The following is a 25,808-nucleotide window of genomic DNA, read 5'->3' as shown; positions in this document are numbered from 1 at the left end:
TACCAAAATGTTCATCGCAGCTCTATTTACAATAGCCAGGAGATGGAAACAACCTAAGTGTCCATCATCAGATGAATGGATAAAGAAGATGTGGCACATATACACAATGGAATATTACCCAGCCATAAAAGGAAACGAAATTGAGTTATTTGTAGTGAGGTGCATGGACCTAGAGTCTGTCATACAGAGCGAAGTAAGTCAGAAAGAGGAAGACAAATACCATATGCTAACACGTATATATGGAATCTAAGAAAAAAAATGTCATGAAGAACCTAGGGGTAAAGCAGGAATAAAGACACAGACCTCCTAGAGAACGGACTTGAGGTTATGGGGAGGGGGAAGGGTGAGCTGTGACAGGGCGAGAGAGAGTCATGGGCATATACACACTAACAAACGTAGTAAGGTAGATAGCTAGTGGGAAGCAGCCGCATGGCACAGGGATATTGGCTCGGTGCTTTGTGACAGCCTGGAGGGGTGGGATAGGGAGGGAGGGAGACGCAAGACGGAAGACATATGGGAACATATGTTTATGTATGACTGATTCACTTTGTTATAAAGCAGAAACTAACACACCATTGTAAAGCAATTATACCCCAATAAAGATGTTAAAAAAAAAAAAAAAGAACCTAGGGGTAAGACAGGAATAAAGACACAGACCTACTAGAGAATGGACTTGAGGATATGGGGAGGGGGAAGGGTAAGCTGTGATAAAGTGAGAGAGTGGCATGGACATATATAAACTACCAAACATAAAATAGATAGCTAGTGGGCAGCAGCCACATAGCACAGGGAGATCAGCTCGGTGCTTTGTGACCACCTGGATGGGTGGGATAGAAAGGGTGGGAGGGAGGGAGACGCAAGAGCGAGGAGAAATGGGAACATATGTATATGTATAACTGATTCACTTTGTTATAAAGCAGAAACTAACACACCATTGTAAAGCAATTATACTCCAATAAAGATGTAAAAAAAAAAAAAGAAAGAAAAAAAGAAAATTGAAATCGTATCAAGTATCTTTTCCGAGCACAGCGCTAGGAAACTAGACATCAATTACAGGAAAACACTGCAAAAAATACAAACACATGGAGGCTAAACAATATGATACTAAATAACCAAGAGATGAAATAAGAAATCAAAAGGAAATCAAAAAATACCTAGAAACAAATGACAATGAAAACACGATGACCCAAAACCTATGGGATGCAGCAAAGCACTTCTAAGAGGGAAGTTTATAGCAATACAATCTCACCTCAAGAAACAAGAAACATCTCAAACAACCTACTCTTACACCTGAAGCAATGAGAGAAAGAACAAGAAAAAAAACCAAAGTTAGCAGAAGAAATGAAATCATAAATATCAGATCAGAAATAAATGAAAAAGAAATGAAGGAAACAATAGCAAAGATCAGTAAAACTAAAAGCTGGTTCCTTGAGAAGATAAACAAAATTGATAAACCATTAGCCACACTCATCAAGAAAAAAAGGGAGAAGACTCAGATCAATAGAATTAGAAATGAAAAAGGAGAAGTAACAACTGACACTGCAGAAATACAAAGGATCATGAGAGATTACTACAAGCAACTATATGCTAATAAAAGAGACAACGTGGAAGAAATGGACAAATTCTTAGAAAAACACAACCTTCTGAGACTGAACCAGGAAGAAATAGAAAATATAAACAGACCAATCACAATCACTGAAATTGAGACTGTGATTAAAAATCTTCCAGCAAACAAAAGCCCAGGACCAGATGGCTTCACAGGTGAAGTCTACCAAACATTTAGAGAAGAGCTAACACCTATCCTTCTCAAACTCTTCCAAAATATAGCAGAGGGAGGAACACTCCCAAACTCATTCTACGAGGCCACTGTCACCCTGATAGGAAAACCAGACAAAGATGTCACAAAGAAAGAAAACTACAGGCCAACATCACTGATGAACATAGATGCAAAAATCCTCAACAAAATACTAGCAAACAGAATCCAACAGCACATTAAAAGGCTCAGACACCATGATCAAGTGGGGTTTATCCCAGGAACGCAAGGATTCTTCAATATACGCAAATCAATCAATGTGATACACCATATTAACAAAATGAAGGAGAAAAAACATATGATCATCTCAATAGATGCAGAAAAAGCTTTCAACAAAATTCAACACCCATTTATGATAAACACTCTCCAGAATGTAGGCATAGAGGGAACCTACCTCAACATAATAAAGGCCATGTATGACAAACCCACAGCCAACATCGTTCTCAAGGGTGAAAAACTGAAACCATTTCCTCTAAGATCAGGAACAAGACAAGGTTGCACACTCTCAGCACTGTTATTTGATATAGTTTTGGAAGTTTCAGCCACAGCAATCAGAGAAGAAAAAGAAAAGGAATCCATATCAGAAAAGAAGAAGTAAAACTGTCACTGTTTGCAGATGACATGATACTATACATAATCCTAAAGATGCTACCAGAAAACCACTAGAGCTAACCAATGAATTTGGTAGAGTAGCAGGATACAAAATTAATGCACAGAAATCTCTTGCATTCCTATACACTAATGATGAAAAATCTGAAACAGAAATTAAGGAAACACTCCAATTACCATTGCAACAAAAATAATAAAATACCTAGGAATAAACCTACCGAAGGAGACAAAAGACCTGTATGCAGAAAACTATAAGACACTGATGAAAGAAATTAAAGATGATACAAACAGATGGAGAGATAGACCATGTTCTTGGATTGGAAGAATCAACATTGTGAAAATGACTATACTACCCAAAGCAATCTACAGATTCAATGCAATTCTTATCAAATTACCAATGGAATTTTTCACCGATCTAGAACCAAAAATTTCACAACTTGTATGGAAACACAAAAGACCCCAAAAAGCCAATGCAATCTTGAGAAAGAAAAACGGAGCTGGAGGAATCAGGCTCCCTGACTTCAGACTATACTACAAAGCTACAGTAATCAAGACAGTATGGTACTGGCACAAAAACAGAAAGATAGATCAATGGAACAGGATAGAAAGCCCAGAGATAAACCTATGCACATATGGTCACCTTATCTTTGATAAAGGAGGTAGGAATGCACAGTGGAGAAAGGACAGCCTCTTCAATAAGTGGTGCTGGGAAAACTGGACAGGTACATGTAAAAGTATGAGATTAGGTCACTCCCTAACACCATACACAAAAATAAGCTCAAAATGGATTAAAGACCTAAATGTAAGGCCAGAAACTATCAAACTCTTAGCGGAAAACATAGGCAGAACACTCTATGACATAAATCACAGAAGAACCTTTTTGACCCACCTCCTAGAGAAATGGAAATAAACACAAAAATAAACAAATGGGACCTAATGAAACTTCAAAGCTTTTGCACAGCAAAGGAAACCATAAACAAGACCAAAAGACAACCCTCAGAATGGGAGAAAATATTTGCAAATGAAGCAACTGACAAAGAATTAATTTCCAAAATTAACAAGCAGCTCATGCAACTCAATTAAAAAAAAAAACAACCCAATCCAAAAATGGGCAGAAGTCCTAAATAGACATTTCTCCAAAGGAGTTATACAGATTGCCAACAAACACATGAAAGGATGCTCAACATCACTAATCATTAGAGAAATGCAAATCAAAACTACAGTGAGGTGTCACCTCACACCAGTAAGAATGGCCATCATTAAAAAATCTAGAAACAATAAATGCTGGAGAGGGTGTGGAGAAAAGGGAACCCTCTTGCACTGTTGGTGGGTATATAAATTGATACAGCCACTATGGAGAACAGTATGGAGGTTCCTTAAAAAGCTAAAAATAGAACTACCATACGACCCAGCCATCCCACTACTGGGCATATACCCTGGGAAAACCATAATTCAAAAAGAGTCATGTACCACAGTGTTCATTGCAGCTCTGTTTACAGTAGCCAGGACGTGGAAGCAACCTAAGTGTCCATCGACAGATGAATGGATAAAGAAGATGTGGCACATATATACCACGGAATATTACTCAGCCATAGAAAGAAAAGAAATTGAGTTATTTGTAGTGAGGTGGATGGACCTAGAGTCTGTCATACAGAGTGAAGTAAGTCAGAAAGAGAAAAACAAATACTGTATCTAACACATATATATGGAATCTAAAAAAAAAAAAAAAGGTTCTGATGAACCTAGTGGCAGGACAGGAATAAAGACACAGATGTAGGGAATGGACTTGAGGACACAGGGAGGCGGAAGGGTAAGCTGGAATGAGGTGAGAGAGTGGCATGGACATACATACACTACCAAATGTAAAATAGATAGCTAGTGGGAATAGTGGGAAGCAGCTGTATAGCACCGGGAGATCAGCTCTGTGCTTTGCGACCATCTAGAGGGGTGGGATAAGGAGGGTGGGAGGGAGACGCAAGAGAGAGGGGATATGGGGATAACGTATGCATATAGCTGATTCACTTTGTTATACAGCAGAAACTAACACGACATTGTAAAGCAATTATACTCCAATAAACATGAAAAAAAAAGGGGGGGACTTGTATCAGAATATATAAAGAAGGGGCTTCCCTGGTGGTGTAGTGGTTCAGAGTCCGCCTGCCAATGCAGGGGACACGGGTTCGAGCCCTGGTCCAGGAAGATCCCACATGCCATGGAGCAACTAAGCCCGTGCGCCCCAACTACTGAGCTTGCGCTTTAGAGCCAGAAACCACAACTACTGAGCCCACATGCTGCAACTACTGAAGCCCACGCACCTAGAGCCCGTGTTCTACAACAAGAGAAGGCACCCCAATGAGAAGCCTGCACGCCACGATGAAGAGTAGCCCCCGCTTTCCACAGCTAGAGAAAGCCCGTGTGCAGCAACAAAGACCCACCACAGCCAAAAATAAAAATAAATAAAATAAATTAATTTTTAAAAAAAGAATATACAAAGAACTCTCAAAACTCAATAAGAAGACAAACAAGCCAATTTTTTAAAAAAACGGGCAAAAGATTTGAACAGACACTTCACCAAAAATGTTAAATGAATGGCAAACAAGCACAGGAAAAGAGAAGTTCAACATCATTAGTCACTACAAAAATCCAACAAAGCTCAGTAAGCTACCAATACATACTTATTAAAATGTCTAAAAACAAAAAAACTGATAATACCAAGTACTGGAGAGGATGTGGAGCACCTAGAACACCCACCCATACATTGCTGATGGGAATGCAAAATGACACACCCATTTTGAAAAACACTTTCCTTATAAAGTCAAACCATACCACCCAGCCATCATACTTGTAGGTGTTTACCAAAGTGAAATGAAAACTTATCACAGAGAAACCTATATGTAAATGTTTCTAGTGACTTTATTCATAATCACCAAAAATTAGAAACAGACCTAATGTCCCTCAACTGGATGGCCAAAGCATAAGGAAAAGGGACGGAAGGAAGAGAAGATCCAAGATGCAGGAAGAGCAGGGACTGAGACAGATCTGGGGTCTAAGCAGCAGCAGTGGGAAGTTCTCTTTAGAACACATTCTCACTAACTCAGATCTAGCAATTCCCAAGCTCTTTGCTGCTTGGTTCTGAGTTTCAGATTCCTGGGAGAGACTATGATTGCACCGCTTTAAGCTGGATGTCTACCTCTGGACAAAATTGGCAGTAGGCAGTGGGCAAGTTACCTAAGTCTGAGAAAGTCGCTGGGACTTGTCCCTGTGCACTGGAGCCACTCACAGCAAAGGGGAACTGTGTGCTAGGTAGGTACCCCAAGAAATGTGTATTATAAGCAAAAAGGATGCACCAGTCCTCTTCCACTAGAGGTCACCTACAGGATATGGAAAGGACAAAAAGAGTTCAGTGGCATTCTCATTACTTTTTCCCCCACAGTCTCTTTAATATCCCAACAGGTTTTTGTCTACAGCCTAGGAGAAATTACCCTCATTCTCATGTTTATATTTTAAAGTTTTGTTTAAACTACTGACAAAAGATCATATGCATTCTCACTCGGTCCTTCATCTAAAAGATAATACCTCTAAATGCTTAGGTTATGACATATATACACTATTGATACTATGTAAAAAATAGATATCTAATGAGAACCTATTGTATACAAGGAACTCTACTCAATCCTCTGTGGTGACCAAAATGGGAAGAAAATCCAAAAAAGAGGGGATATATGTATACGTATAGCTGCTTCACTGTACTTTGCTGTACAGTAGAAACTAACACAACAGTGAAATAAAGCAACTATACTCCAGTAAAAATTAATTAATTTAAAAAATAAAAATAAATAAATAAATGTTTAGGGTATGTTAAGTAGTAGCTTTAACATGCTACTACCTTGCTCAAAAACTTGTAGAGGCTCCCTATTACCTACCACATTAAAGCATCTGAGAATTTAGAGTTCCTTATCAAATAGCCCCTCCCTGACTTTTCCAACTCCTCATTTATTAAACATCTGTTGAACATACAGTGATCTCTACTTTCTAGACACTAACATGAATATGATGACCTTATTTGTCAATCTTATTGACAAGAATTTATGGGCATAATGGAATCAAATATCTGAACTGAGACCATCCCAGAATATTTGTGGCATGTTTGCCATAATTAAAAGATATCACACACACCAAAAAAAAAAAGTTGAAAACACAGTCTCTATCTTGCAAGAGTAGTTCTGTGTGGTACAGGCTACTGCCCAGCAACCTTTGACCCTGTTCAGAATCCAGGCTGCCCCCAGGCCTACCTTGTTCACGCCCACCTTGCTTTTCTTTTGCTATTCCTTTGACCTTGAAAATCTTATCTTGTGCATCATCACTCTCTTCTGTGCCCCCCCACTCGAGGAAATATGGTAACCATCTTCAAAATATTTGTGCTTACTAACCTCTCCATACTCTGAACAATTCTTGTAACATAACAAAAAGCTGTCTTTTCTGAGTATGAGAAGAACTTTGCATGGAATTTTTCAAAAATTAAGGAATTGGATAAATGTTTATCCAATTTGTAATACTTTAGTATCAAGAATAAGTTAAACGATAATTATGTGTTCTCCTTAACCCAAGCACCTCCCTTCATGAGGTAATCTGTCTCTCTACTCCTTGGAACTTCCATTACATTTCATTCCTCTACTGAGCACAAGTCGTTTTCTGTTTTGCATTATGGTTCTCTGTCAATACCTGTTTCTTCTGTGAGATTACGGCTCCTTGAGGGAAAGATCTGTGTCTTACTCTAATGTGCACCCCTTCTAGTTCTCAGCACAACACACTTTTTTCTTAAATGAAGGAAGGTATTAACCAACAGAGATTTCTATGGTGATATTATTACAGTCTCATCTTCCATATAAGCCTGTCGAACAGCCTAGAAATAAAACACTTTAAACAGTTCAGAGAACCCTATCTGTGAAATTGTTGGTACAATGTAATTCTAAAGTAGGTTTGGGGCCCCCCGACTATACAGAAAGCTGTCTTCTCTTCTGTGTTACTTTCCCAAGCAAAAAAAAAAAAAAAAAAAGGATAGTGGTTCCTGAGAAATAAGTGCTAATTTTAGCATTCCGTATATTAATGATTAGCAAGCAGCCAGTTCTTTCTCAGTAGCAGTACAGTAACATGGTTAGGAACTTGAGGTCTGCTGTCAGACTACCTGGATTTCAATCTTACCTCCACCACATATTAGCTATGGGACCTTAGGCAAGTTGTCTAATATCTTTGTGCCTCATTTTCATCACCAGTAAAAGGTAGAAACTTAACAGTACAGTCCCTCTAAGGGATGGTGTGAAAAATTAATGATTTAATATATTGAATATTTAAAGTGTTTAGAATAGAATACCTGGCACTTTGTTTAAAAGTGATTGCAATACGTAGCACTACATTTACCTTACATTCCCTATTGGTAAGTTTCATGATGTTAAGAACAAAATGAGTTTGTTTTTTTTTTTATCTCCTACAGCGCTTAGCAGAGTGAAACAAATACTAGACGTTCAAAAAATTACGACGTGAATTGTATTTGAGACACAGAGATCGAATGCACAAGAAAATGAATGTAGGTTAAAATGTAAACACAATTAATTTAAATAAAAAGAGTTCTTGGCATATCATTTGCATACCTTCAGTTATTGCTTTATAATTAGTTGCTAGGTGCTTTATGACTTTATCTTTTTCTCGCCCTCTCAGAGCATGTAGTTTGGTGTAATACAGGTTATATCTCTCAGAACTGCTGGCCTCCTGACAAGCTGGCTATTTAGTCTGAGTGATGAAGTTACTGCAGCAAAAACTGGGTTAAAGTACATTACTTTTCTGCTGGAGATGAAAGGCCAGTAATCCCAGAAAACAGCGCACAGAAAGAGTTGGGCCAGCCAAGCACTTTGTGAAGGCTCATTTAGACCCTCCGCCGTGGGGTACTATGAAGGTGAGTGTCCTGATGCCAGGGTCGCGGGCCCGGAGGCCTGAGTGGGCAGCTGGTCTCGGTAGGAGAGACAGAGCCCGGCCGAGGCCGCTGGATGAATCATTCTCACCTCTCTAGGCAGGTGCGGGCGGCAGAATGCTTCCGCTGCGCCACGGTGCGGGCGGGACTGGGAGCGGCGGCATTCCCCGCGGAGGCCTCCCCAGGGCCGCCTCCTCCGGGCGGGCACTGACCTTGCCGCAGGCGTCCGGGCTGCCGCAGTCCCAGCGCCGCACAGCCCGGAGCTGGTGGGGGGCGCCCACTGGCACCCGGACCCACAGCTCGTCGGGGCGGGCCGCAGAGCCCATGTGGAGCCGCCGCCCTCCCGCCGTCCCTCGGCGCTTCATTCCCGCGCCCGGTCGCCGGCTGAGGCGCGGGGGCCGCGCGTCTAGGCGCCGGGGGGCGGGGCGGGGCGCGCGCCCCCCGGGCCGCGGAGGTCGTCTCGCGCGGGCGCACGCGCCGCAGCCGCGCGGGGCGGGGAGGGTGGGTAAGCTCTGGGCGCGCGCGCCGCCGTCGCTTCAGCCTGGTGTTCCGCTCGCGCAGCCTGCTCCCGGCGCTCGGCCGCAGCACGCCGACTCCGGAGCGGCCATGGGCTGCGCGGGGCCCGCGGTGTAGAGTCCGCCAGCCCCGGACCCGCATCCCTCACCCTGACAGTCCCGGTAAGCGGGGGCGGGGGCGGCGGGGACCAGGCAGGCACCGTGAGGGGCGGGTCTGCGGGCAGCGGACAGCCCTCCATGGACTCAGAGGTGCTGTGTGGGAGCCGTCCCGAGGGTCTCCCTGTGTAAGTGGATGAACCCCGAGTATCCCTGCCTCTACCCCTTGGGAGAGTCCCGGAGGCGGTGTGCGGAGCCGCCCCCATGGAAGACCCCTGTGCGAGTGGAGATTCCCAGGGCTCTCTCGGCATTTGCTGCCACGGGGAGGCCCAGTGTGGAGGACGCCATCCCCAGAGAGCCTGTGTACCTACGGGAGGGCAAGGGTGGTCTCTGGTGTTGTCTCAGTGGAAGGCCATTCGGGAACATAGGGGAGCCTTAGGAGCCTGCACCGTGGGGACGGACCCCACAGAGGACCCGTATATATAGGAGGACCCGAGACTGTGCCCTAGAACTGCCTGGAAGAAACCTCTGACTGGAAGGAGAGGATCCTGCCATGGGATCCAGGCCAGGAGTAACTTCCCGTATGCACAAAGGTCTTTGGCTTTGACCTCCTTCAGGGCTCAGTGTTTCCTAACTTGTATCTCTCCAGCGTGGTCGAGAGGCAGGGGTCCTGTGGGGCTGCACCTTTGTCCGTTCGTCCCCCACCCCATTAGAGTTTGTATTCTCCGTGGTAGCCCAGTTGGCTCCAAGCTCAAGGCAGGAACTTCTCTCAGAGCACAGGGTGCAAGAGAGGGGAGGACCAGTGAGGCCTCTGAAGCAAAGAAAGGAGATTTGAGCCCCTGAGCTTGACCCTCAGGAAGAAGGCAGTAAAATCAGGTAGAATAACTGACTCAGCCAGGTCCTGTAAAGAAAATCCTTTGACGGAAGGGAAAAAGGATATGTAGGATTATTGAGCACCAGTGTGCCAAATACTAAACCAGGGATGTTTAACATCTCATAGAATCCTTACAACAGCCTTATGAAATTATCCCCTTTTAAACATTTGGCACTTTAGACTCAGGTTTAGCAATTTGCCCAAGGTCACAAAGCATGGAATCATGAAATCTGTTTTTCTAAGTTTATTTGGGTATCAAGGAGAGGCAGAAGCAAGAATGTTTATTTGTTAATAAATTGCATTAATATACCAAGCACCGGGCTTTGCAATAGTATATGCTCAGTAAATGTGATGATTAATTAAGTGGATGAAGACAGTTTAATTGGGGATGAGTGTGCTGTAGGAACTGATTTCCACTGAATCCCCAAATTTCAGGGTGTGGCTTCCTTCACTGGCAACCCTACTGTAATTATGCCTCTGGGTGGCTCTGCACTTAATTGGGTCTGGGAGAGGCCTCTGGGTGTAGTCTTTGACAGGACTTGCTCTGGGGATCTAGTGGAACCCTTCGGAGGATGGAGTATTCTGAGACTACCCTCCCTGCTTGCAGAATCCTTGAGGGAGAGGACAGAGAGACAGGACCACTTTTAGGAAGCATGACCTACAGTGTCTTTGTGGCCATCTGACTCCATGCACTAGCAGACATTGGTCCGCAGATACCACTCAGGATACTTGCCCAGCAGTGCCTCTGCATGATGAGGAGGAGGGCAGGAAAGGCTCAGAGCCAAGTAAGGTTTATTGGGAGTCCATCGTCTGGGGAATGCAAAGGGTCTGTGCCTGTCATAGTGATGCACCCTCATCTCACCCCCTGGGCTGTAGTAGCTTTCGTTCCATCTGAATCCCAAGGGTGTGAATTTGGAGCCAAGGATAGACTCTGGTTTCTTGTCCAAAAATGGAGTGGTGAGGGAGCTAAGCAGTGGAATTCACCAGAGTATTCTGGAAGAGTTTTCCTTTTCCCCTTCCTTTCTCCTTCCACATAGCCAAACCTAGTGACATCCTCCTTTAACAGAGGTGGGTTCCCTGGGCTCCTGGCGTTACATAGTGAGAAGGGAGATCAGGCTTGTGAGAAAACAGAACAACCTGGGTGTGGCATCTCATGCACAGCTCAGTGGAACAAACTCTGACAAAGGCTGATATTGGTTAAGCACCTGCCCATTAGAGAATTGTTTATAATCCCCTTTCAGTTCAAACACCTTTCATCAGTTTAACACACCAAAATAAACAGGGATATATATCTTTTTTAAGAAAATCAGAGCAAGCCTGCAAATATGATCTTTGCTCCGATTCAGAGATTTGTCACTGGGTTTTATTCCTAAACTGGTCTTTTTTACTGAGGGCTCTTGGTATCACACCCACTCATGACCCTGGAAAAATTGCTAGATGGCTCCAGGTGCTCCCCAAATATTGGACCTTGGATATCACTTCTTTGATGTCCAGCATTGGGTAAACATTAAGATTACAAAATCCTAAGAATACTGACTGTCTCCTCTAATCACAACGTGAGTCTGCAAATCAAATCATTCCACAGTTGGGGGGGGGGGGATGAAGGATGTCACCAGGTGGCCTTAATCTTCTTTTTTAAAAAAAAAAAGCTCTCTCTAAAGAGAAATAAAAGGGGAGAGCATGGCTCACACAATTTCACTTGAGTGTACACAAATGAGTCTGGATTTTTTAGCCTTTAATCTTCCTCATCATCTCTGACCACATTCTTATGGTTTTCTTCCTCCTACATTTGCCATCTTTAGACAATGCTTCCTCTTCCTCAAACACATAAATAGTAGGACCTTCCCCTGCCCGTTTCTCATACTCCTTGTATTTTTTTCAGTACACCTGTTCCTAAGTGGATCATATTTATGCAAAAAGTTTCCTTTCTTTTTAGCTACAGAGTCTATTATCTTCCAGTCCCACATGCTTTTCTCTAGCAGTGCTCTTGGTTTCTGCTATCTTCATTTCCCAAATTGCTTTATTCATTTCTAATGGGAATATCATTATCTACTCCAACCCCTCAATCTTAATGACCAAGTTCTGACAGAAATGCTTACCAGCTTTTGACCAAGAAACCAAGACCATCAGTGTCCAGCTGGAGACATGACTATTTTTTCTATTATAACATCCCCCTTCATCCTTCCTCCCCTTCCAGCAATCCACTCAGAGACCCATATACATTTACTAAGTGCTACCCACTTGCCAGGGCACTATGCTAGACAAATATGAGAGTTCCTTGCCCTTGAGGTGTTCACATAGGATCGGTCTGCATTTCTCTAATCATTTACTACAAAAAGTAAGAAGAAAAAAGAGAAGTACAGCTTTACAGAGTATCTATAGGAATCATCATACAGTACGCCTTTTCCCAGGCATCACTGAAGCACCACTGCTGTTCTGTGCCTCCTCTGGCAGCCACGTCCTTAGCCCCGTGCCATTGCCCTGCCAGAATTACTTCCGCCCATATACTTTGAGTGAACTGGCCACTCTTGGCTCTCTATGATAATAATGACAGTACCTTATATTTGGATAATATGTGACAATTTACAAGCCCTCTTACATGATCTCATTTGGTTTTCAGAAATGTTTCATCTTAACTGTGGTCTTCTTACTAAAACAACAGCGTGTTGGTTGGCTGGCTGGTTTTCTCTCCTTTTTTTCATTTTGTTTCATTTTGTTTTGTTTTGTTTTGTTTTTTGAGCCTCCTAATCAGGGTTACGGGTCTCCAGAGGGAAAGCCCCAATGATTTACTACAGCCTCTACCTACCAGCCCTTAGGCTATGAAGAGGAGTTTCCTGTTGGGTCCAAGGGCCAAGCAATGTACTCACTGGTCAACCCTAGGACTTATCAGGGCTGTCCTGCTACCTGGCCTTAGAAAATCCAATTCTCTGTGTTTTCTTTCCTCCCTGAAATCTAAGTACATATTCCCTTCTAGACAAATAGTTTAAGCATACTATCTCAAACCAGTTCTTTGGGCTAATTCTTATGTGAAGGCAGGTTTCTTTGCCTATTTCTATCTAACACCCGGCTGGCTTCATACCATCTAAGCCATGATGGAGTCTCCATATAGCTCCATGCCTTGGCATGTGCTTTTATCTCTTCCTGGAATGCCTTTTTTTCCCTTATCCACTGGGGTAACTCCCACTCAGATTTCAAAATTTAGCTCAAGCAACACTTTTTTTTTTTAATCCTACACTTATGCCCCCTACACACGCACATGCTCACACTGCTTTCTCACAGGCTGAGTGAGGTTCCATTTGTGCAATCTACCAACAGTTACTAAGCGCCTAATTTGTGCCTAACACATAGTAGGCTGCACTCAGCAAATATTTGTAGAATCAACAAATAAGTCATGATAATTAAGGTGTAATGAGTGCATTAAATGGGGCTGAATCTGTGCTTCAGGGCCCCAGAGCAGAGAACAGGGAGTGTCTCTCCATCTTGCTGAAAAGCTCTGCTTGCTAAGTGCAGTCACACCAGCCAGTCACTGATGGTGTGCTATTCCTTAACTGTTGCTCTGCTTCTGTGGGAAGCCTGCACTGTAGCTTCTCATGAAGACCCATCCCAGGCCCCTAGAGGCTCAAGATCATGCCATAATTTTGGCCTCATGTTTATTAGAGCTTTTGGACTTCCAGTAAATATTAAACAACAACAGCACCTCCCTCACACCTCATTCTCTTGAGCTGAGTCCAAGAAGACATTTTTACTCAGTCTTCAGCCCTCCTGCTCCTTGGAAATCTCAGAAGAGTCCTGTGCAGTCAGGGGTGACTGTGTCTTCCTGGGCTGACTGAAGCCAGTGCCACTGCACTGGATAAACAGAGGAGACTGGAAGAAGACAGGGAGGTATCATCAGTTAGACCCCTTTAGACATGAAAACTAAAAGTAGCCCATAGGCTACTGCCAGGCAACAGAATGGCTGACTAGAAACAGGCTCCAGGAGCACTGTGGTGAGGCAATGGATTCCTAAGGCAGGACCAAGATACTGGAGATCAGCCAAACTATTTCGGGCTTGAATTCCTCAAAGATGAGCAGAGGGTAAGGAGACTCTTTGATAATTTTTGTTTAAAGTCTCTAGATTGATGTTGATGTGCACAGTGAACTTAGGGTCTCTGCTGTGCATTCTGCATTTTGTAGACCCTGGTTCTGCTGGTTTTCCATACCCTTATGGCTAATCACCTGCTGTGTTAGGTACATGGCTTCCTTGAGGTTCTCAGACAACCTTTTAGGCACATGCTATACCTGGAGCCAATTGTCAACCACCTTGAAATTTTTCACCCTTATTTGCAGATGCTGCTCATCTCATGCTAAGTTTCTCCAGCCCAAACCCAGGAGGGAGGAGATACACTTTTAAGTTTACTGCACGTGCCCTCAGGGCAGCTGCCCGCCTGTTGGCCAGTTCACAGTGCCCCCAGGACACAGCATAAATGCAGGGGACTGTTGACTTTGGTAATATTAGTCTCTCTTTTTTTATAATTGTGGTTGTGAAAACTGGCCAAATTCTAAAATTCTGTAGCTCTCTCCTGTGGTCAAAGAAATCACCCATAACTACTGTATGGTTACCTGTTCTCATCCCTGCTAGCCCTGAATCAGCAGATAGGGTTCCCTCTGGGGAAGCAGAGTAGATGTGATGAGATGAGCAGGTGACTGTATAGTTTCTAGAATTGTGTTCTGAAGATTTGGTCTGATCAGTCTCTCTGGCCAACTTTGAGGAAGAGAAAAGGTAGTGACACCATGATCTCAAACGTTTTATGTTGCCTAGTTATCTCTGCAACATTCGTTGAACCAAGATTTATAGAACACATACTCTGTGGAAGGCAGTGGGAACCATCTAGACTTTTCTCCTTCTCAATCTCAGTGAAAAACTGGGATTCCTTTTTCCATCTGCTCAACCCACTCTGGTTGTTTTCCCCTGTCTCCCAGCTCAGAGGCTTTCTTTGCCTTGTTCCTGCCTAGGGAAGCCTTCATAACCTCCAAACAATCACTTTTAGTTGCTTTTGAGCCTTTTTCAAACAGCTGCCATTCCCATACCAAGAATCAGATGAAAGCAAGTAAATGTGCTTTACATTTAGCATGCCCAGTGAGGAGACTCCTGCCTGTTGAGAGGCTCCTCACAGCCAGAAGTCTTTATCGAGAGCTTTGGAAGAGGTTCCCTAGCTGCCTTCCTTTTCCTTATTTTGCCACCAGCTCCTGCTGTGGAGCAGCCCCTCCTCCTCTTACTCCCACCACTTTGCCCTTATAAATCATCCCACTGCGTTGTAAGCATGTGCTCTGCAGAGAATGGGTGTGTCTTGCACGCACACATTTCAAGCTGCCCACATATGTCTTACTGCCTGACAGATTCATTTAGACAGACTTCTCTTCCCTGAAGAAAGTTTCTGGTTGTCATCTGTTTTCATTTCCTCCAGATCGTAGAGTCAGAGAGCCCTGTTCTACCTCATGTCCCTCTTATTCACCACCACCTGCTCCTGCTCCCATGAGGTTTTTTTCCAAGCCTTCCCTAAGTTCTACAAATCCTCTGACAGTCACATCATTCTTGGGACAATGTCTTTTTATCCCTCTTTCATCCTTGTTAGGGAGGCAGAAAACCCCAGTTCCACCCATCAGCCAAAGGAGTAATCATTAGATATAATTTGTGGCATCTTTGCAACTTGATTTCCTTTTAACTCACTCTTCTTCCTAGGACTCCTTCCAGCACAGCAGAGGCCAGGTTTTTCTCATCAGGCATTTGTTTTTAACTCCTCACTAATCAGGACCACTTGTTTCTCTAGAAATTAGAACTGATTTTGTTAATTTTTCAAACACCCCAGGTGCACATCGTGGATATTTCAGCATACTTGCTTTTAATCAGGGTGTCTTTTGCATATAGTTTCAATCCTCTCCATTAAGAATTAAGGGGTTTTAGCCTCACTCTTAAAGCCTAATTCTGATGTGTCCTCACAATTTACTCTCAAAATCAAAGCCTTGTGATGAAAATGACTTGGGGTCTTGTTTGGATTTTGATGCCTTCTTTTTAATGGCTCTGCTCTACATTTGCTGCCCTTATGGGCATAAAATGGCCTAGAAAACTGAAGGGGGAATAGCAGTACTCCAAGATCCTGTGGTCAGGGCTAGAAAGTAGTTTTTTTATTTGTTTTTGTCTGTTTGTTTTGCTGGTGGATGTTATCTTCAGTCTTCATTGAAATTCCTTTGAAGATAAACTCCAAATCCACTGCAGTGACATCATTAACAGATGAGTAGCTTAATAGTGATTCTTGGTATCCTTACAGAGAGTAGTGGTTGTGCAGGACTGCAGTGTGTTGGGATATGCTTGTGGTTAGTTTGCCAATACACAATGAGTCAGGTCACTTACAGAGTAACCCTCCTAATTGGCTGGCCTTTGTTCAAAACTCTTGTTACATTATCTGAAAAAGCCAATAAGAACCAAATGAATACCATTGATTTTCCTCCAGTGAATCATTCTTGAAAAAGTGAATTTCATATGGTTATTCCAGGTCTCCAGATAAGTGTTTATCAACCTTTTTTTTAACCCATGCCTTCTAGCTGATAAACATTAATGTCGGGACTTCCCTGGTGGTGCAGTGGTAAGGAATCCGCCTGCCAATGCAGGAGACACAGGTCCAATCCCTGGCCCGCGAAGATCCCACATGCCACGGAGCAACTAAGCCTGTGCACCACAACTACTGAGCCTGCACTCTGGAGCCCGCCAGCCAGAACTACTGAGCCCACATGCCACAACTACTGAAGCCCACGTGCCCTAGAGCACAAGAGAAACCCGCGCACCACGACTAAGAGTAGCCCCCACTTGCCACAGCTAGAGAGAGCCCGCGCGCAGCAACAAAGACCCAGTGCAGCCAAAAAAATAAATAAAATTTAAAAAAAATTTTTTAAATTAATGTCTTATGACTGCTCCCTAAAACTTCTACTATGACTTCTAGGAGGGGGTGCCCCCAACGATTTGGAAAGCTAGCACCTTCTGTATCTCCCCCAGGAACCAGGAGGATACTGTCAAGCTCTGCTGTTTTGTTGTCCATGTTACGAAAAAAAAAGTAATGGCTTTTGATATTTGCTTTCCAAATATAAATATATTATAATTTATATGCTTTTTCAATCCACTATTTCTTCCCTCCTCCTGGAGTTCTGATATATAAACCGCTATATGCCCCAGGATCCAGCCAATGTGAGTCATTGCTCTGATCTTTATGTTCGTACTGGATTAAACCAGTTTTTTCTCTTTATTTTTATAGCATGAATATATCACAAGTTATCCAATAATTCTCCTACTAAGGTTATTTCCACCTTTTTATCACTGTGAAAAATGCTTTGATAGGGACTTCCCTGGTGGCGCAGTGGTTAAGAATCTGCCTGCCAATGCAGGGGACACGGGTTCAAGCCCTGGTCCAGGAAGATCCCACATGCTGAGGAGCAACTAAGCCCACAAGCCACAACTACTGAGCCTGCATGCCTAGAGCCTGTACTCTGCAACAAGAGAAGCGACTGCAGTGAGAAGTCTGCGCACTGCAACAAAGAGTAGCCCCCACTTGCCACAACTAGAGAAAGCCCGCATGCAGCAACAAAGACCCAACTCAGCCAAAAATAAATAAACAATTAAATTTTTTTAATGCGTTGATAAATATTCTTTTAAATATGCCCACAGGTAGAGGATCAAACTCTTGTATGTAGTACAGTTTTCTTCATTCAAAAGTATATTCGTATCAGTCCAGATCTGCTAGACCGTCCAACCACACAGACTCTTAAGGCAGGCTTGAGAATTCAATTCTTGCGTCACTCCAGTCAAGGGAAAAGCATACCTTATACCCCACAATGTTATCCTTGTCTTTCAGAGGTAACTATCTTTAAATCAAAAGACAAAAGCATAGTTCTCTAATCAAAAAAGTATAGTGATTCTAAGGCTGTGTTTTTCAAATTGCCAGTCCGGACCCATTACAAAGTCACCAAATCATTTTTTTACGATCTTTTTCTTATGTGGATGATTTTTTTTAATAGTTATTTATTTATTTGGCTGCACTGGGTCTTAGTTGCAGCATGTGGGATCTTTTAGTTGCAGCACATGAGATCTTCATTGCAGCATGCTGGCTCTTAGTTGCGGCATGTGGGATCTAGTTCCCTGACCAGGGATCAAACCTGGGCCCCCTGCATTGGGAGCGCAGAGTCTTAACCAGTGGACCACCAGGGAAGTCCCTGATGTGGACCATTTTTAAAGTCTTTATTGAATTTGTTACAGTATTGCTTCTGTTTTATGTTTTGGTTTTTTGGCCGTGACACGTGGGATCTTAGCTCCCCAACCAGGGATCAAACCTACACTCCCCACATTAGAAAGCAAAGTCTTAACAAATGGACCACCAGGGAAGTCCCTCATCAAATCATTTTAGAGAGTCACTATCATGATTGTTTTAATGAACTAGGATGGAGAGGATAGAAAATATCTGGGAGCATCACATGTAGTAAAATTAGGATTCTTTCACAAAACTTTGGGTTCAGTTATAGGTCTATGAACATGTGTTTATAATTTTGTGTGTACAGGGTCACATCATAAACTATACTTCTTACTATGGGTCACAGTCAAAAAATGTGAAAAACATACCACAGAAAGTTTTCTGAGGAAAACACTGTGGCCTTGGAAATAGTAATTGATCATGAGGAAGGTTTGCAGTGAAGGGCTGGGTGTTAGTTTTGCATTCTCCTTCTTGAGGTGGTATGCCTGTTCCTCTCGCTGTAAGTTGGGGACCCGCTTTTCCACCTAACTGTAGAGCACAGCCAGTATGCATAAGCCATGTGGGCAGTGTCTGCAGACCGCAGGCCTGGGTCCACAGCCTCAGCAAAAGCTCTAACATACACACACTCCCTTCTCCACCCCTAGCCCCATTGCCACCCAAGGCTGGATACCCTCATTAGGTCACATGGACTTTTAAAAGAATATGGAAAAGAAGCATTCTAAATGCTTGACTACATATTCCAAGCATACGCATTAACAGATAGAGAACTGAAGCCCAAAGCAGTAAAATAACATGTCCTGGGTCACAGCAGATCCAGAACTAAAACAAGTCACCAGGTTGCCTCTGTGACTTTTTAAATTATATAATTAATGTACAAGGTAGGAAAATTAGAAAAAAACAGATTAACAAAAATATGAAAAAACATGCATTCTTATAAAATTAGATCATAACATGAGCATTTCTGTAACTTGCATTTTTCATAAATATGTTCATATATTTTGAACATCTTTCCACATTAATAAATTTACTTTTACCTTAATGTTTTTCATATTGTTCATTCTTCCATTGTACCATAATTTAACCATTCCCCTATTGTCCCATATTTGTTTGCAACTGAGGAAAAGAATGAGTTTTTAATCACCTTAAACAGTTTCCTAATTTGATCAGTAAATGTTTCCTTGAACTTCCCTGGTGGCGCAGTGGTTAAGAATCCGCCTGCCAGTGCAGGCAACATGGGTTTGAGCCCTGGTCCGGGAAGATCCCACATGCTGCAGAGCAACTAAGCCCGTGCACCACAGCTATTGAGCCTGCACTCTACAGCCCACGAGCCACAACTACTGAGCCCGTATGCCACAACTACAGAAGCCCGTGTGCCTACAGCCCATGCCCCACACCAAGAGAAGCCACCTCAATGAGAAGCCTGCACACCGCAAGGAAGAGTAGCCCCCACTCGCCGCAACTAGAGAAAGTCCACACACAGCAACGAAGACCCAATGCAGCCAAATAAATAAGTAAATAAATAAATCTTTCCTCAATAAATCTCCTTTGCCACCATCCTGTAAATGACAGTCACTTATTCAAAGCAAATATTCTTTAGTCATATATTTTAATTTTACAAACAAATTTTACAAGTGGGGAGAGGGGATCTTTCCTTTCTTATCAGTAGGTTTATAAATTTAAAAATATGGGTTGGGTTTCTTTGATAACAAGTGATGGCAGGGCAAGCACCCAGACAGGGTAGGAATTTGCACCACCGTGGCCCAGAAAATAGTTGTTTCTAGAAAGAAAACATGGCTGTCATCAGATTTTATGAGTATTAAGACTTTATTGAAAAATCAGAAAGACTTATTCACAATTAATTAACTGGGAAATATTATTAAATGCCTTTCCTCTTTTAGACATATTGCTAGGCAGTGGAAACGGGTACTACACATGGTAAAACGATCTAAGAGAGGAAACTGACACTGATGATAATCATCCTATTGAATATGTAATAACAAAGATGAGTGTTCTAGAGCAGAAGAGCATGGTGCTGTCAGCACACCTACCTGGCTTGGGGAGACAGCAGTAACTTCCATGAGGAAGCAGTACTTGAACTGAGCTCTAATCAGGGTAAAGGAATGTTCACAGTCCAAAATAGAGGGAGCATGGAGACTTCCCTTGTGATGCAGGGGACAGAATCTGCCTGCCAATGCAGGGGACACAGGTTTGAGACCTGGTCCAGGAAGATCCCACATGCCACAGAGCAACTAAGCCCATGCACCACAACTACTAAGCCTGTGCTCTAGAGCCCGCGAGCCACAACTACTGAGCCCGACTGCCACAACTACTGAAGCCCATGTGCCTAGAGCCCATGCTCTGCAACAAGTGAAGCCACCGCAATGAGAAGCCTGTGCACCAAAACGAAGAGTAGCCCCCACTCGCCACAACTAGAGAAAGCGCGCACACAGCAACAAAGACCCAACACAACCAAAAATAAATAAATAGACTTATAAAAAATAGGGCTTCCCTGGTGGCGCAGTGGTTGAGAGTCTGCCTGCCGATGCAGGGGACATGGGTTCGTGCCCCGGTCTGGGAAGATCCCACATGCCGTAGAGCAGCTGGGCCCGTGAGCCATGGCCGCTGAGCCTGCACGTCCGGAGCCTGTGCTCCGCAACGGGAGAGGCCACAACAGTGAGAGGCCCGTGTACCACAAAAAATATATAATAATAATAATAATAATAGAGGGGGCATGGCAAACAAAGACTGTAAAACCAGTGTGGTTAGAACAGAGTGAAGAAGGGACACCAGACCGAGGAGAGCCTCACAGACCATAATAAAGAAACTAATTTGGAGGACTTTATCCTGAAAGCTTTGGAAAGCCATTGAAAAGATTTAAGCAGCAGATAACATATCAGCTGAATGTCCCAGAGACATCTTTAATTCAATACATACAACATCCAATTTCATTATTCCTCTTTCTTATTTCCCAATTTCTGTAAATGGTACTACCCTTCTTCTCGTTAGTCGATTTAAGACTGCCCTCTAAGTCAGGCAGAGATAGGCTGTATGAAATATGAAATACTGTATGACTTCACTTGTGTGTGAAATCTAAAAATATTGAACTCATAGAAACAGAGAGCAGAATGATGGTTGCCAAAGGCTGAGGGGTGAGGGAAATGGAGGGATGTTGGTCAAAGGGTACCAACATTCAGATATAAGATGAAAAACTTCCAGGAATCTAAGGTACAGCATGTGACCATAGTTAACAATACTATATTGTGTACTTGAAAGATGCTGTGAGAGTAGAGCTTTAATGTTCTCACCATAAGAACAAAAAAAAATGGTAATTGTGTGAGATAAAAGATGTGCTAACTAATTAGAGAAAGAAGAACAAAAAAACCCCAAAGTTAGCAGAAGAAATCATAAATATCAGATCAGAAATAAATGAAGGAAACAATAGCAACGATCAATAAAACTAAAGGCTGGTTCTTTGAGAAGATAAACAAAATTGATAAACCATTAGCCAGACTCATCAAGAAAAAAGGGAGAAGACTGAAATCAATAGAATTAGAAATGAAAAAGGAGAAGTAACAACTGACACTGCAGAAACATAAAGAATCATTGGAGATTACTACAAGCAACAATATGCCAATAAAATGGAAAACCTGGAAGAAATGGAAAAATTCTTAGAAAAGCACAACCTTCTGAGAATGGACCAGGAAGAAATAGAAAATATAAACAGACCAATCACAAGCACTGAAATTGAAACTGTGATTAAAAATCTTCCAACAAACAAAAGCCCAGGACCAGATGGCTTCACAGGTGAAGTCTATCAAACATTTAGAAGAGCTAACACCTATCCTTCTCAAACTCTTCCAAAATATAGCAGAGGGAGGAACACTCCCAAACTCATTCTTTGAGGCCACCATCGCCCTGATACCAAAACCAGACAAACATGTCACAAAGAAAGAAAACTACAAGCCAATATCACTGATGAACATAGATGCAAAAATCCTCAACAAAATACTAGCAAACAGAATCCAACAGCACAATAAAAGTATCATATACCATGATCAAGTGGGGTTTATCCCAGGAATGCAAGGATTCTTCAATATACGCAAATCAATCAATGTGATAAACCATGTTAACAAATTGAAGGAGAAAAACCATATGATCGTCTCAATAGACGCAGAAAAAGCTTTTGACAAAATTCAACACCCATTTATGATAAAAACTCTCCAGAAAGTAGGCATAGAGAGAACTTACCTCAGCATAATAAAGGCCATATATGACAAACCCACAGCCAACATCATTCTCAGTGGTGAAAAACTGAAACCATTTCCTCTAAGATCTGGAACAAGATAAGGTTGTCCACTCTCACCACTATTATTCAACATAGTTTTGGAAGCTTTAGCCACAGCAGTCAGAGAAAAAGAAATAAAAGGAATAAAAAGAAATAAAAGGAATCCAAATCAGAAAAGAAGAAGTAAAGCTGTCACTGTTTGCAGATGACATGATACTATACATAGAGAATCCTAAAGATGCTACCAAAAAACTACTAGAGCTAATCAATGAATTTGGTAAAGTAGCAGGATACAAAATTAATGCACAGAAATCTCTTGCATTCCTATACACTAATGATGAGAAATCTGAAACAGAAATTATTAAGGAAACACTCCCATTTACAATTGCAACAAAAAGAATAAAATACCTAGGAATAAACCTACCTAAGAAGACAGAAGACCTGTATGCAGAAAACTATAAGACACTGATGAAAGAAATTAAAGATGATACAAACAGATGGAGAGAGAGACCATGTTCTTGGATTGGAAGAATCAACATTGTGAAAATGACTGTACTACCCAAAGCAATCTACAGATTCAATGCAATCCCTATCAAACTACCAATGGAATTTTTCACAGAACTAGAACAAAAAATTTCACAATTTGTATGCAAACACAAAAGACCCCGAATAGCCAAAGCAATCTTGAGAAAGAAAAACGGAGCTGGAGGAATCAGGCTCCCTGACTTCAGACTATACTACAAAGCTACAGTAATCAAGACAGTATGGTACTGGCACAAAAACAGAAATATAGATCAATGGAACAGGATAGAAAGCCCAGAGATAAACCCACGCACATATGGTCACCTTAGTTTTGATAAAGGAGGCAAGAATATACAATGGAGAAAAGACAGCCTCTTCAATAAGTGGTGCTGGAAAACTGGACAGCTACATGTAAAAGAATGAGATTAGAACACTCCCTAACACCATGCACAAAAATAAACTCCAAATGGATTAAAGACCTAAATGTAAGGCCAGACACCATCACACTCTTAGAGGAAAACATAGTCAGAACACTGTATGACATAAATCACAGCAAGATCCTTTTTGACCCACCTCCTAGAGAAATGGAAATAAAAACAAAAACAAATGGGACCTAATGAAACTTAAAAGCTTTTGCACAGCAAAGGAAACCATAAACAAGATGAAAAGACAACCCTCAGAATAGGAGAAAATATTTGCAAATGAAGCAGCTGACCAAGGATTAATCTCCAAAATTTATAAGCAGCTCATGCAGCTCAATATCAAAAAAACAACCCAATCCAAAAATGGGCAGAAGTCCTAAATAGACATTTCTCCAAAGGAGTTATACAGATTGCCAACAAACACATGAAAGGATGCTCAACATCACTAATCATTAGAGAAATGCAAATCAAAACTACAGTGAGGTGTCACCTCACACCAGTAAGAATGGCCATCATTAAAAAATCTAGAAACAATAAATGCTGGAGAGGGTGTGGAGAAAAGGGAACCCTCTTGCACTGTTGGTGGGTATATAAATTGATACAGCCACTATGGAGAACAGTATGGAGGTTCCTTAAAAAGCTAAAAATAGAACTACCATACGACCCAGCCATCCCACTACTGGGCATATACCCTGGGAAAACCATAATTCAAAAAGAGTCATGTACCACAGTGTTCATTGCAGCTCTGTTTACAGTAGCCAGGACGTGGAAGCAACCTAAGTGTCCATCGACAGATGAATGGATAAAGAAGATGTGGCACATATATACCACGGAATATTACTCAGCCATAAAAAGAAACGAAATTGAGTTATTTGTAGTGAGGTGGATGGACCTAGAGTCTGTCATACAGAGTGAAGTAAGTCAGAAAGAGAAAACAAATACCATATGCTAACACATATATGTGGAATTTTTAAAAAATGGTCATGAAGAACCTGGGGCAAGATGGGAATAAAGACACAGACCTACTAGAGAATGGATTTGAGGACACGGGGAGGGGGAAGGGTAAGCTGGGATGGAGTGAGAGAGTGGCATGGACATATATAGACTACCAAATGTGAAATAGATAGCTAGTGGGAAGCAGCCACGTAGCACTTGATCCAATCAAGTTATCAATTTATTCCTAAATTTCTCTATTTCCATAGTATCAAATCAACTCAGTATCATTCCTGCTGCCACCTATTCAGTTTAAACCCTCTACCTCTTGCCTGGACTATTATAGTAGCCTTCTAGTTGGTCTGAATCTCTCCTCCTTCCCTCTGTCACCTTTTTCCTCAAACAAACTGAGGATAACTTTCTACCCATCCTTCAAGGTCTATTCTGACTCCCAGTAATATGGTCTCACCTTCCTTTAGGCACTTCCAGCACTCTGTCTTACTCTTCTTTGAGTTCTGATATTAAGTACCTTGAGTGATGAGACTCTGTTCTCCCATCTTCTATTTCCAATGATGAGCAGTCGGTGCCTTGCATATAGTACTGTTCAGTAAGCCTTGATTATGATGGATTGATAGCAAGGCTAAAATGGACTCTCTGCTCCACTTAGAACAAACATTCCCCAACTGAATTCCACTAAGACCCTTCAGGCTAGGAAATAGCAGACCAGCTTTGCAGTGTGCCATGTCATGCCCTCACTTTCCAATGCCCTGGTACTACAGAAGAAGAGCAAGAATAACATTCCTTTTTAACCTGTAAAGGATATAGACCTTTCTTGAACAGTTCTGAGAATCAAAGCAGAAAATGTGGCAGTGACATTAGTGAAGCCTTAGAAGTGTGAGAAGCACCTGAGAGCTTGTGATGAGCAGGTTGTCTGTGACAGACCCATAAACAGGCATAGCTACTAATTAGAAGGAGCAAAGAAGTGTCTGAGACCTTGACCACATGGGTGAGGTGGCAGAGTTTCCTGGATGCCTAATTCAGGAGTCCTCTAAAAATAGGAGTTCATTCACTCTGACTCAAAAAGTAGGCGTTTGATATGGATTCTTGCGCACAGCACTTGTCAGAGGAGCATTCCTTCAGTCAGAATTCTGAAATGTGTAGCTGTAGTCTTGCTTTATGCCTTGGGTCATCTTTGGGAGAGACTTGGGCTCTGGAGTCTCCTACTGTCTCAAAGTATCGGAGGCCTGGGACCCCTAGACCTAATTGGCTTTGGGACAGGAAGGGAGACAGAGATACCATCTCACATTTGTAGAGTGCTTTCTAGTCTACATGCACTGTTAAGCCCCTTTTCTGATATTATCCTCATGATAGCCCTGTGAAGTGTGCTGAGCAGATCGCCCTCATTTTATAGACAGGAAAACCAAAGTCACAGGGCCAGTCAGAAATAGAACCAAGGTCTTCTGACTCCTTAACAAGTGCTCTGTCCACCCTGCCATGCTAC

General features: G+C 42.3%; 2 protein-coding genes across 13 annotated transcripts in view; one reads left to right on the top strand and one right to left on the bottom strand.

Annotated features, from left to right (window-relative positions):
• LOC132523562 (protein SPATA31F1-like) overlaps window positions 1-25,808 on the bottom strand; it is a 169,644-nt gene that overhangs the window by 79,268 nt on the left and 64,568 nt on the right. For 2 of the 10 annotated variants that reach the window (XR_009541566.1, XR_009541565.1), the window contains one exon: window positions 13,568-13,736. The exons of the other annotated variants lie outside the window; for them this stretch is intronic. The gene's annotated coding sequence lies outside the window, so the exon portion shown is untranslated. Of the gene's footprint in view, window positions 1-13,567; window positions 13,737-25,808 lie in introns of those variants that run through there. 10 annotated transcript variants of the gene reach the window in all.
• PHF24 (PHD finger protein 24) overlaps window positions 8,904-25,808 on the top strand; it is a 28,076-nt gene continuing 11,171 nt past the window's right edge. For all 3 annotated transcript variants that reach the window (XM_060154939.1, XM_060154938.1, XM_060154937.1), the window contains exon 1: window positions 8,904-9,064. The gene's annotated coding sequence lies outside the window, so the exon portion shown is untranslated. The remainder of the gene's footprint in view (window positions 9,065-25,808) is intronic.

The sequence above is a fragment of the Lagenorhynchus albirostris genome, chromosome 7 (assembly GCF_949774975.1).
Source record: "Lagenorhynchus albirostris chromosome 7, mLagAlb1.1, whole genome shotgun sequence".
Lineage (NCBI taxonomy): Eukaryota > Metazoa > Chordata > Mammalia > Artiodactyla > Delphinidae > Lagenorhynchus > Lagenorhynchus albirostris.
The sequence above is the reverse complement of the archived record's forward strand: the minus strand, read 5'-3'. Positions and strand labels throughout refer to the sequence as shown.